Genomic DNA, 12,534 nt, shown 5'->3' with positions numbered 1-12,534 from the left:
TGAAAATATAAAAATATAAGAGCAGCATTTTAGATTCTACAAAATATTTAAAACTATTATAGATCGACAATTCTTACAAAATTGGTATACATTAGTCTAGATTTTATTAATAAAATTAATTTATGTTCTCACTGTCTGGCCTCATATTATGAGGAGGATAACTTAGGAAAGGCAGTATAATGCCAAAATTATAGTTGAAGTAGTACCAGAGCTATCTAAATATATAGCTATCTAAGAAACTCATTAATATTCACCTTAGCGGGGTGCTAATCTTCGAGGTAGGTATGTAATTACATAAACAAGGGATCATTTCATAAAACAGATAAATCCCTTGTTTATGCAATTTCACATCACGAACAAAAGTATGAATATATCCTGGTATTTAATACACATATGCACCGCTTTTGTAAGAATTGCTGAAATAGAAAACATCTGATTAGATAGTAAATTCATTATTATCATATTAAGTAATAGTATCTAATGGAAAAGGAACAAATTTCTGTAATAATTTAATTGTTTAGCATATGGTAGTGTCATAAAACCAAGTCTTTACAACTCTATCAATGAGTTAGGAATTGTCATTGACAAGATGCTATTAGCAGTAAAAATTCAGAACGACTTATCAACCCCATTTGATATACGTAGGAAGTTAAAGCAGGGAGACGCGCTGGCATGTCAGCTTTTTACCATAGCCTTAGAAAAGTCATACGAGACGCTAATTTGGATAGCAGAGAAAATGAACCAGGCGGTAACCAAGGAAATCCTAACAGAACTAGTAGCAGCAGCAGAACGAATGGGATTACAGATAAATCAAAATAATAACAAGTGCATGGTGACTATACACATACACAAGAGCTGGAAATGTTGATACAGATCTAATTGTCAAGAACCAAACCTTCGAAGCGATCAGAGAGTTCATATCTCTAAAGACATCGGTTAACCCCAACAGTCAATCACTTGTCATCAATCGTATATCAAAGTATTTAGCTAACAAACGTCTGTCTCAAAAAACTGGTATAAGACTGTGTAGAATACTGATAGTCCTCGTTCTCACATATGAATAAGAGGCATGGACCCTAAACAAAACAGATGAATCCTACCTATCGATTTTTTAAAGAAAGGTACTACTCAAGATATTGGGAGCGATCTTTGAGAACGGAATAAATATAGAAGCATAACTATAACTTTGAACTGTAGAATATATACATGTATAAGTTTGGTGGAAGAGATATTACCACTATAATCAAGCGAAACCGTCTGCAGTGGGCAGGACATGTAGCCCTAGTCCAGGAGTCGAACATGATACAAAAGATTCGAAAGCTGAGGTAGAAAGACGAGCTAACACAGGATGCTGGGAAGATCATTGTTCTTCTTCTTCATGTACCATGTCGTTTCAGAACGTTGGTTACCATCATAGCTATCTTAATTGTATTCACTGCCACCCTAAATAGCATGCTTGTATCAACACCATACCAATCTCGCAAGTTCTTCAACCATGAGGTTCTTCTTCGTCCTGGACTGCGTTTGCCTGCTATTTTTCCTTGCATGATATTTTGTAGCAACCTATATTTGGGACCTCTCATTACATGTCCGAAATACTCCAGCTTTCTCTGCTTGATGCTTTTTATGATCTCAGTAGTCTTGCTGAGACGTTCTAGTATTGTGGAGTTTCGAATCTTCTCCACCCAGGAAACTTTTAAAATTCTTCTATAGCACCACATTTCTAAAGCCTCAATGCGATTTAGATCGATTTTATTCATAGTCCAGGACTCGACACCGTAAAGTAAGACCGAGAACACGTAGCAGCGAAGTAGGCGGATCCTCAATGCCAATTTTAGGTCTCTGTTACATAACACCTTGGACATCCTTCTAAAAGCGCATCTAGCCTGCTCTATCCTAGATCTAATTTCGCCATGACTTTCTACGTTACAATTTAATTGCTGTCCAAGGTAAACGATTTTATCAACTTGCTCAAGTTTGGTATTATTTACATATATCTTCTTCTTTAGGTGCCGTGTCTGTATTCAGACGTTGGCCGTCATCATGTTTACAATTTCTTGAAATCTCTCTCTATCGGCTGCTGCGCGAAATAATTATTCTACTGTGCAGCCACACCATTGTCTAATATTTCGCAGCCATGAAAGTTTCTTCCGACGTTTCGGCGATTTACATATATAGACGGTTTTATATGCTGTGTTTACTTATTACGAGTATTTTGGTTTTCCGTATGTTCAGATCCACATCTGCCTCCCTACAACTCTCAACGACACTATCAAGTAGTGTTTGCAGATCTTCTTGAGTAGAAGCTAGGAGTATTGTATCATTCGCATATCGCAAATTATTGATGACTTCACCGTTCACAAGTATTCCTTCTTGTTTTTCAGAAAGTGCTTTTCTGAAAATTCTTTCGGAGTAAACGTTGAAAAGCAGGGGTGACAAGAGGCATCCCTGCTGTACTCCTCTTTTAATATTAAGAGCCTGTGATTCCACACCATCTACTAAAATTGATGTTGTTTGATTCCACTATAAATTTGCAATTATTCGAACATCTCTGCCGTCCAAGATCGTTGTTGCTAAATAGAAAATCCAAACAAGGAACAGATCAGAATGGCGAAGAAAACTTGAGAAGGTCGAGACCCTCTAAGGGCTGTAGCACCATGATGATGAAATTTTTTTCTTATGGTACGCCATATGCTAATAAAATTCTGTAATTAGCTTTCTAAAATTTAAAAATTTACGAATTTACTAGAACCAAAGACAGAGTTTTCAATAAAAGTTCATGTAAAATGTACCTTTTTGATAACTTTGATATATGATGCACAAAGTATATTGACTTCACAGAAGAAGATGCATATATAGTGGAGTCACTGAAGGTTTTCACCCCCGATTTCGTTGAACCTCCATCGATATTCATGAAAATTGGTGAGTAATTAGAGAATACCTCAAGGAACAAAGGTGGCATGATTCCAACTTGCGCTTTTGCCCTAGGGGTGGATACCACCCCTTCTCGGGGGTGAAAATTATTTTATTAAAAATAATACCATAAATCGATAGAGGGAAAAATTGTAAGCAAAATTTGTTATATTAAGTTATTAATATAAATCAATACTTTTTGAGTTATTAAAGACCAAAAATTTAATTTTTTCGTAAAAAAATGCATGTTTTAAATCGGTTTTTCACATATAACTCAAAAACTATAAGCTTTTACAAAATAGTTATTATTACTGAAATGGATGACAATAAAAAACTGAATACACTCCTCACTTAAAGCACTAAACTAATGTTAGTTAAAAGTGAGTTATTGGCAATTGAATGTGTATTTTTTTCGACGAGTACTCAAATCTAAGTATAAATAACGGGAAAACGATGCTAAGTATAAAATATACCTGCTAATCATTTATCAATGTACCTCAGAATACCTATTAAATGAGCTTCAGAACAAGTTAATACCGTCAAAATTAAGCAAGTTATGATGAAAATAAAAGAACCCTCTCGAATTTTTTAGGAAAAAGTGAAAAATCAAACATACGCCATTTGCACAAAAATTAAAATATATAGTAATCCTTTACAATATCTTCTTTATATTAGCATAAGTAATGATTTCAATAATTTTGACCGGTTTAGAATGCATATTTTTGAAAAAAAGATATAATTTAAAAAAATCATAATTTTTAAAATTATTGTAATTTTCATATTCTTTTGATAATAACTCCAAAAATACTCAATATGCGTAAAAAATGAAATATAACCAAATTTTAGTTTTTCTGTGCCAAATATTCTGCCTCTAGGATAAAAAATAACTGAGATAGAAACGTTTAAATCTTAAATTTTGCTGTAAAAACCACGCAACCGGGGCCATTTAACCTTTTATTAAAAAAAAAGTAAGTTGTCTAAAAGATTAAATTCAACGTGGCTAAATAGCCCTTGGAATTATCTTTCAAACAGTTTTTAGATAAACCTGAGATCGTAAAAATAGACGGAGTTTATAAAAAAAAAACAATAACACTTTTTGGAAAAAATTTTAAAAGAAAAATTTTGAAAAAATTTTGGTGCATAAATTTTAATGCTATCAAGATGTTCGGGGGCTCATTTGATAGATATTTTTAAATAATTTGACAAATGTTTAATAAGTTTATGTTATAAAATGGACAATTTTCCCGTTATTTCAGCTTGAATACTTAGCCTTTTTTACTCGCGGAAAAAAATATATATTCAATTACCTATAACTCACTTTTAGTTAACACTAAAAGGTTTTTCTAGTAAAGGGTTTATTTTGTTTCTTATTAACTTCAATTTTAGTAATAATAACTTTTTTGTAAAAAATTATAGTTTTTGAGTTATTGATGAAAAATCGGTTAAAAACATGCATTTTTCTCAAGGAAAATTAAAATTTTTGATCTTCAATAACTCAAAAAGTTTCCATTTATTTTAATAACTTTATATAATAAATTTTGCTTAGAATTTGTCCCTCTATCGAATTATGGGGTTATTTTCAATAAAATAATTTTCACCCCCGAGAAGGGGTGGCATCCACCCCCAGGGTAAAAGCGCAAGTTGGCACCATGTCACCTTTGTTCCTTGAGATATCCTCTAACCACTCACCAATTTTCATGTAAATATATGGAGATTCAACGAAATCGGAGGTAATAGCTCATATCCACCTTCAGTGACTGCACTATATTGCGTTCTGTAAAAAGTTTAGTTTATTGGCCGGCAAATTAAGTCCAGTGATTTAGTCAAGATAACAGTTTGATTATACCAAAATTAATCTTTCCTGTACGGGGAATTTCGAAAATTCCCTGAAAATATTTGAAATACGTTCAAAAATGTACGGGTTTGTTCAGAACATAATCAAAATCAATACATAAGTATATTTACCATTTTCTTTTCCAATAAATAATGTTACTATATATGAATTCTTTCATAGTAATATCATTTTATAGGTTTTTTGTATATATGTATATGTTATGTCAGCAAAGTAATATATTTTTTGTTACTTAGAATAGAAATATATAGTTATGTTGAACTTAGAAAAGGATATATACTAGTATTTGATTGATATATTTCTGTGTAGCATATTTCGTAAATACTTAATAATGTAAAAAAATCCACGAGGAAAATAAAATACCTGTAGCAGGCGGTATGCCATAAATCACAAAAATACGAGATCCTTTGTAAAAGGTATATTTAAAATTCCCTAAATAAGATTTACATTAAATCACTGAACGTTTTCAGCTTAAAAAATCCATCATTAGTGTTACTAAAGGTAAAAAATAGATGCCTGAGCCACCAAAATGTTTTGGATAAAAACCCTTTAAATATTGTAAATTGTTGTGTTATGCTACAAATTTTTAATAATATTTAGTGATGTAAATATTCGTGGGAAGAGTCCTGTGTTGCCCTGGGTAATATCCAGAAATATTTGCAAACAATAATTATTCGTCGAATAAAATTTATTTATTTATATTCTTATTTTGTTTCAATATAATTTTGATAATTATTTAAAGTTAAACTGATGAATTTACTTTTTTATAAATATCTACAGCGAGATTAACTTGCCAATTTATTTAAAGATAAATATTTATTTGATATATAAATAAAATAAGTCTTATTTGACGTTAGTAAAATGGAGAAATGTCAGTTTATTTGTCGAATAACTTTATTCATAAAATAAACTACTATTTTTTGTCGTTTGTGAAACCGGCCATAAGTATTATTAAAAATATGTAGCATAACACAACAATTTACAACATTTAAAAGGTTTTTACAAAAAACATTTTGGTGTCTCGGGCATGCTATTTTTTGGCTTTTGGTAACACTGATGATGGATTTTTTAGTCCGAAAACGGTCTGTGATTTAATGTAACCCTTATTTAGGGAATTTTAAATATACCTTTTACAGATGATCTAGTATTTTTTTACTTAATAATATAATGAAATCAAACTTTAGGTGTGAGTACTTAACGAGAATCAAAGTGTTAAAATTAAAAACGACACAAAAGAAGGTTGTGTAGACTATTTGGAAAATATCAGATCTTAAGCGGCTTTGTAAAGTTTCTGAAATAACCGTACAAAAGTGTAGTAGATATACTTTAAATTGATTATCAAATCAAATTTAGTTGTTAAGTATGTATGTAGGGTTTGTATGCCATCTTTTTAAAATAATATTAGATCATAATATCAAATGAATCAATATAGGTAAAGGGTAATTTCCCTACTAAATAACTGACATACGTGATCTTCATTACCTATGTAATGAAACTATGTTTCCTCTTAAATCCTAATTTATCTCTTTACACTATATTATATTATAGGTATATGTCCTTTATTTGTATTTCTAAACCAACTAATCAACATTAAGAACAACGTTAAGAAATTATATACTGGAGGATAAGGGTATATTATATACAAGAATAAAAAACCGCTAAACGCCGTAAAAATGAGTGGCGCATACAATATTCCAGCTATACAAAAGATCTGATATGAATATTACGTGGCGAGAAAATGTATTTTCATTTTGATGCAAAATAAAATTTTAGTTTTATTTTAACAGATTTTTTCATAATATTTGCTAAATTTGAAGTAAAACGCGCCACAAAAGAGTAACTTTGATACAGTTTGAATTTTGAAACTCTTTTGTGGCGCGTTTACTTCGAATTTAGCAAATATTATGAAAAACTCTTAAAATAAAACTAAACTTTTATTTTCGCGCCACGTAATAGGTCTGGATCCCGCGTATGAAAAAAAAGTTGATTAATAGCAAGCTCAAAATTTGTTAATAGCTTAATGGTGTCTAGTCGAATAAACTTTGATATATAGGAACACTGGAACAGGGGCAGTTTTAATTGTGGAACAGGTTAAAAATTTGGAACGGTCATATCACGAAAACAGCACATTTATTTTATCCGACAGAATAGACTTAAACTCCCCGAACAGAGATTTAACTCTCATGCAAAAATCAGACTGCTATTTATCACCTGTCATTTGACATATTCTACATGTTCCACTCATTAAGACGCCCATTTGGTGATAAATAGCAGTCTGATTTTTGCATGAGAGTTTAATCTCTGTTCGGAGAGTTTAAGTCTGTTCTGTCGGACAAAATACATGTGCCGTTTTCGTGGTCTGACCGTTCCAAATTTTTAACCTGTTCCATAATTAAAACTTCCTCTGTTCCAGTGTTAACATATATCAAAGTTTGTCCGACTAGACACCCTTAAGCTATTTACAAATTTTCAGCTTGCTATTAATCAACTTTATTTTCATTCGCGGGATCCAGACCTATAATATTCATATCAGGTCTTTTGTAGCTGGAATATTGTATGCGCCACTTATTTTTACGGCGTTTAGCGGTTTTTTTATTCTTGTATCAGGAGTTTTTCAAAGTTTTTTTTATAAATTAAATGTATGAAGTTGAATGCAATTTTTCTCGATTACACGTTAAGCTTTATAAATGGTCGCCTTTGTCGCATTATCTCCCAAATGATCTAGTGTCCATCGAATGTACACTAGGTTATTTTCTATTTGAAATAGATTGAAAAAAATTATTGGGATGGCCGGTTAATGAACTCGGATTGTCCGTTGTCAGATCAAATTGAGCGTCGTAACCACTACAACTACATAAACCATTTCGGGAATAATCGTTAATTTTATTATACTTTTGTAGCTTAATAACTTACGTTATTATGACGTGTTTAAAACAAATATACCAGTCCATTTAAAAAGGAAAGCTTTTAAGCAGTGGGTTCCACCAGTCTTCACATGCGGAGTAGAAACTGGATGAGACAAATAATGTATGAAAATATAAACTGAAAAATATCCACTTTCTTTAAGACATAAGCATTTCGTTTTGTATCGAAATTGCTTATTTGATTATATTTTAATCATATTTTTTTATTGTTTATTTCTTGCGATCTTTAATAATTAACCAAAATTTTAGTTGCAAATCATTTTATTCGACGTTTCGATTTTCAATTCGGAAATGATTATTAACATATATATTAAACAAAATATTTTGTTTTGCTACTGGGTAATTAAAAAAATATTCTAATAATTTACCTGTAATTTTACCTGTATCATTCATATTGACAATTCAAACATATTATACGTTTTAAAGATAACTTTAAAATAATATTGCCAATATTTATGACTTGCGTTCCGGAAATGACTGAAATGGGAGAATAGTTCATTCGATTACATGAAATTAACCTTAAAGGGGTGATACACACGCGAGTAAGTATGCGAACTTATGCATCGCGCGTGTATCACAGCAAGTACGCGTACTTTAAGTCCGCCGAGTAAGTACGCCGTCGATCCAACAAGTTTGAAATCTTACTCGTAACCCGTACGTTACGTGTATCATTGCCACGAGCCGCGAGCCTCGAGCCATCATGTTATTGCGTTTAAAGTTACACTTATATTTTCACTAATTAAGCAAATTGACTAGAAATAATTCAATCGTTTATTGTTGAAAGGAGACAAGTTGCATTTTATAAGTTTTGAGAAAACCGTAAAACACTATTCTAAGCTATACTAAATTATTGTTGATTATTTGTTTTTGAGTAAACCTAATTATTTATTGGCTGATTTATCTTCCTGATGAAAATATTACCCTCTTATCTATGATATTTTGTTTGTTACCCACGCTTTTCGATTTCGTCTTTTTTTATTAGTATTAAAAATATATAACACGATAGGATACGATACGAAGTATATAATACGATAAAATTCCTAAATAACACAAACCACCGTCACCATCGACGGCGACCGCGATCTTTAAAACCGCGTACTTTAAGTCTGCCGTGTATCACCTACGGCGAGCCGAGTAAGTCCGCGATCTTTAAACCCGCGTACTTAAAGTTTACGTGTGTATCACGCGCTTTAGCTTGAGAATACTCGGAAAAATCGGACAACCACACTCAATCATGACTATTCATGACAGTAAAATTCTTTGGATACTAATTTCATTATAGATCATAAGAAAAATCAGGAAAAAATCGATAAGTACCGACCCGACATACATGGCAAGTATTAGTGAGACATAGAGAAACAAGTGAGATATAAACTCATTACATCGCATACCCATAATACCATATTTGATGCATTTGATATAAAACTTACAAAGTCGAATCTATAACGCAGAAAAATATAGAAATCATTTATGTAAAAATAAATTGTAAATATGTAAATTTTATTTTCTATTAATTTTGTATGTTATTTTTTTAGATTTTGTTTATGTGAATTTTATTTTATTTGCACATGTTTTTTTTTTATTAATTTTAACATAATATTTCACTGGAAACTATTGTGATATTTATATTTTGAATGATTTAAATTTATTAAAACAAGTTTGGAAAGCAAAATGTTTTATATTTTAATAACCTGTTGAGTTCACTCTTGAGCATGCTACAGACTTTGAAACTTACTAAAGCTAGGATCCCATGGAAGGTGGCGTGGCACGCCAAGAGAAACAGAGAATATGTAATAGAAAAAGATAAAACATAAAGATGGGAATCAACGCAACGTGAAATGGCATTATTTTCCACAAAATTTGTGATCGAATTAGTAAGTTGTTGCTAGTTCTAAGAGCTGATGTTATTTCTTTCTTTTTTATGTAGTTGGTAACTTTTGTTGATATCTTGCCTGTATATGTGATAGAGCAGAAGGTACTGGGTTATTTCAGTGATGGTGGATAGACTAATTTCAAGGCTTTCTTATGGAGTTTTTGCTTTAAAATTCTGTTAATAATAGTTTGTTCGTTGTAGCCCTTGTTTACTGCTATTTGCTTAAGGCCATCGGTCATAATTCGCAAATATTTTACGGCTATCACTACTTTTTCTGTCTTTACACGGCAAATTACGTGTAGTAAAATTCACACTGGTATGGATATGTAAACATTACTAGAATGTCATTCTACTTGAAAATATCATCATTAATTTAAAGAGATGGCTTTTGAATGTTCTTGGATAACTGTTATTTTTATAATTATAAATTATTAATTCAGTTAATAAATGTTATATTTTTTTCGCTAACTATGTATTCAGTGATTGTAATAATTTATATGTACTACAAGAGTACCTACAAGAAAAACTAATACTCAATCGAGAAAAGAGGAAAAGTGTTTAAGTGATTTTTTAATAATATATTGTTACTATGGAACGCTTACAATTTTGAACAACAAAATACTTGGATCACAGAATAGCAGAATATATAGTCCGTCCGCTATAACTTTTCCCATGCGATACGATTCAATGTCAATCAAATTAAGTCAAAACAGAAAGTGAAACGTACGCCGATGTGTGTAGTATATAGTATACAAAATGTATATACACATCGACGTTCGTTTCAATTTATGTTTTGACTTAATTTGATTGAAAATGAATCGTACCGCATGGGAAAAGTTATAGCGGACGGACTATATATTATCCTGATGTATTCTCTGCTTGGACCTTCCACAAATAATACACAATAAATAACTTTTTATTTATTAAGTTCACGTCTTAAATCAATTATTTATCAAATACACTATATATCAATATTATTTAATCAACAACTCAAAACATTCCCGATGTCATGTCAAATATTTAAAATTGTCACTGATTATCACTGTCTGACCGACAGTATGCTGACAATATTCTATTCGACAAGTGCGTTGTATGACAAAGATAGATTTTGAAATATTACCACGGACATTGTGTTCATTTTTTTCGAATCCTGAAAAAACCAAAAAATTTAAAAAATTTTGAAAAATTTAAACGCAGAATGAAAGACTATATTACCGAGGGCCGAAAGTCCCTTAGAACAAATAAGTTTATTTTGAATGAGATATTTTAAATTAAATATCACACTAAATTTTCTCTTAGTTTTTCACCCCTGTAACTTATTAAAATAAACATTATAGAAGTTCTCAGGGACTTTTGGCCCTCGCCAATAACGTAGTCTTTCATTCTGCGTTTAAATTTTTCAAAAATACTTATTAGTTTTCTCAGGATTCGAAAAAAATGAATCCTCATTTGAATAGCATTGCAGCCGAAAATACGTACCCATCCTCTTAATGATGTTCAGTTCTATCTCGAAGTTATTTTTTGACATGGGAATTTTTGCCAATCTATGTATGGTAGGCTGCTAATTTATGTTGTAGGATGGGATCATGAATTGTGTATAGTTGTGTCAGTATGGGTAGGTTTATAAAATATGGAGAACTCATGTTTGTTTTGCAGTCTGGTAGTTGTTATACCTAGAAAGTTTATGGACTGATTCTGTTCTGTATATTGTAAACTGAATATTACTATATGGAGTGAATTAATTTTTATTATACATTAATTCACTCCATAGTAATATTAAGTTTACAATGGAAACAGAATAGAATCAGTCTATAAACTATCTAGATGTAACAATTACCAGACTCCAAAACAAACATGAGTTCTCCGTATTTCATAAACCTACCCATACTGGCACAACTATACACAATTCATCATCCGATCCTACACAACATAAATTAGCAGCCTACCATTAATTATCTACCAGAAATTCCAATATCACAAAAATAACTTCGAAATAGAACTGAACATCATTAAGCAAATAGCAGCAAACAGTGGCTACAACGAAGAAACAATTAACAAAATTTTAAATCAAAAACTCCATAAGAAAGCCCTGAAATTGGTCTATCCACCACCACAGCAAAAACACAGTACCTTCTGCTCTATCACATATACAGGCAAGATATCAACAAAAATGACCAAATACATAAAAAAGAAAGAAATAACACCAGCTCTCAGAACTAGCAACAACTTAATCAAATATATTAAGAACAATAAGAGCCGAAAGAGAAATCAATTACAGAGTGGTCTTTACAAACTGACATGTGGTGATTGTCCAAAAACTTACACCGGTCAAACTGGCAGAACCTTTGACAAACGGATAGCAGAACACAAAAGGCCTTTCAACAATAGAAAAATAGATTCTACATACGCACTTCACCTTTTAAATCATAATCATTCTTTTAATGAACATCTTCGAATTCTTTATATTCAAAATAAAGGCATTAAGGTATATCTTTATTAGAATCTATGGAAATTAATGAATTGAAAAATACAGGTATAATTCTGAATGATCAACTTCAGACAAACAGCTCCCCGCTCCTCAACCTATTCAGTTATAGACTTGGACTGGCACACTAAAATGCAAACACAGTAAAATAAATCATGAATGAAGTAAAAGAAAGACGTACTCACAATGATTTAATCAGTACGTATTTCTTTTACTTCATTTAAAATAAACTCTCATATGCAACCCATTCAACATTAAAATAAATCACTTGAGAAAGGCACTCTGCCGAAACAGCTGTAGTCACATAGTTTTATAACAAGTTTTGTTTGAAAACAAAATTTTTCATTACTTTTGTTTTCAATACAAAAAGACTTATAGCCAAAAAACTCAAAATAGTGCGGCAGATTCGTGCAAATATTATAAGAATTGCAAATTTAATGATACAAGCATATAATTTGGTACACGTATACAGTACATATAAACGTTC

The sequence above is a fragment of the Diabrotica virgifera genome, chromosome 3 (assembly GCF_917563875.1).
Source record: "Diabrotica virgifera virgifera chromosome 3, PGI_DIABVI_V3a".
NCBI lineage: Eukaryota > Metazoa > Arthropoda > Insecta > Coleoptera > Chrysomelidae > Diabrotica > Diabrotica virgifera.
This window is presented reverse-complemented; position numbering follows the sequence as displayed.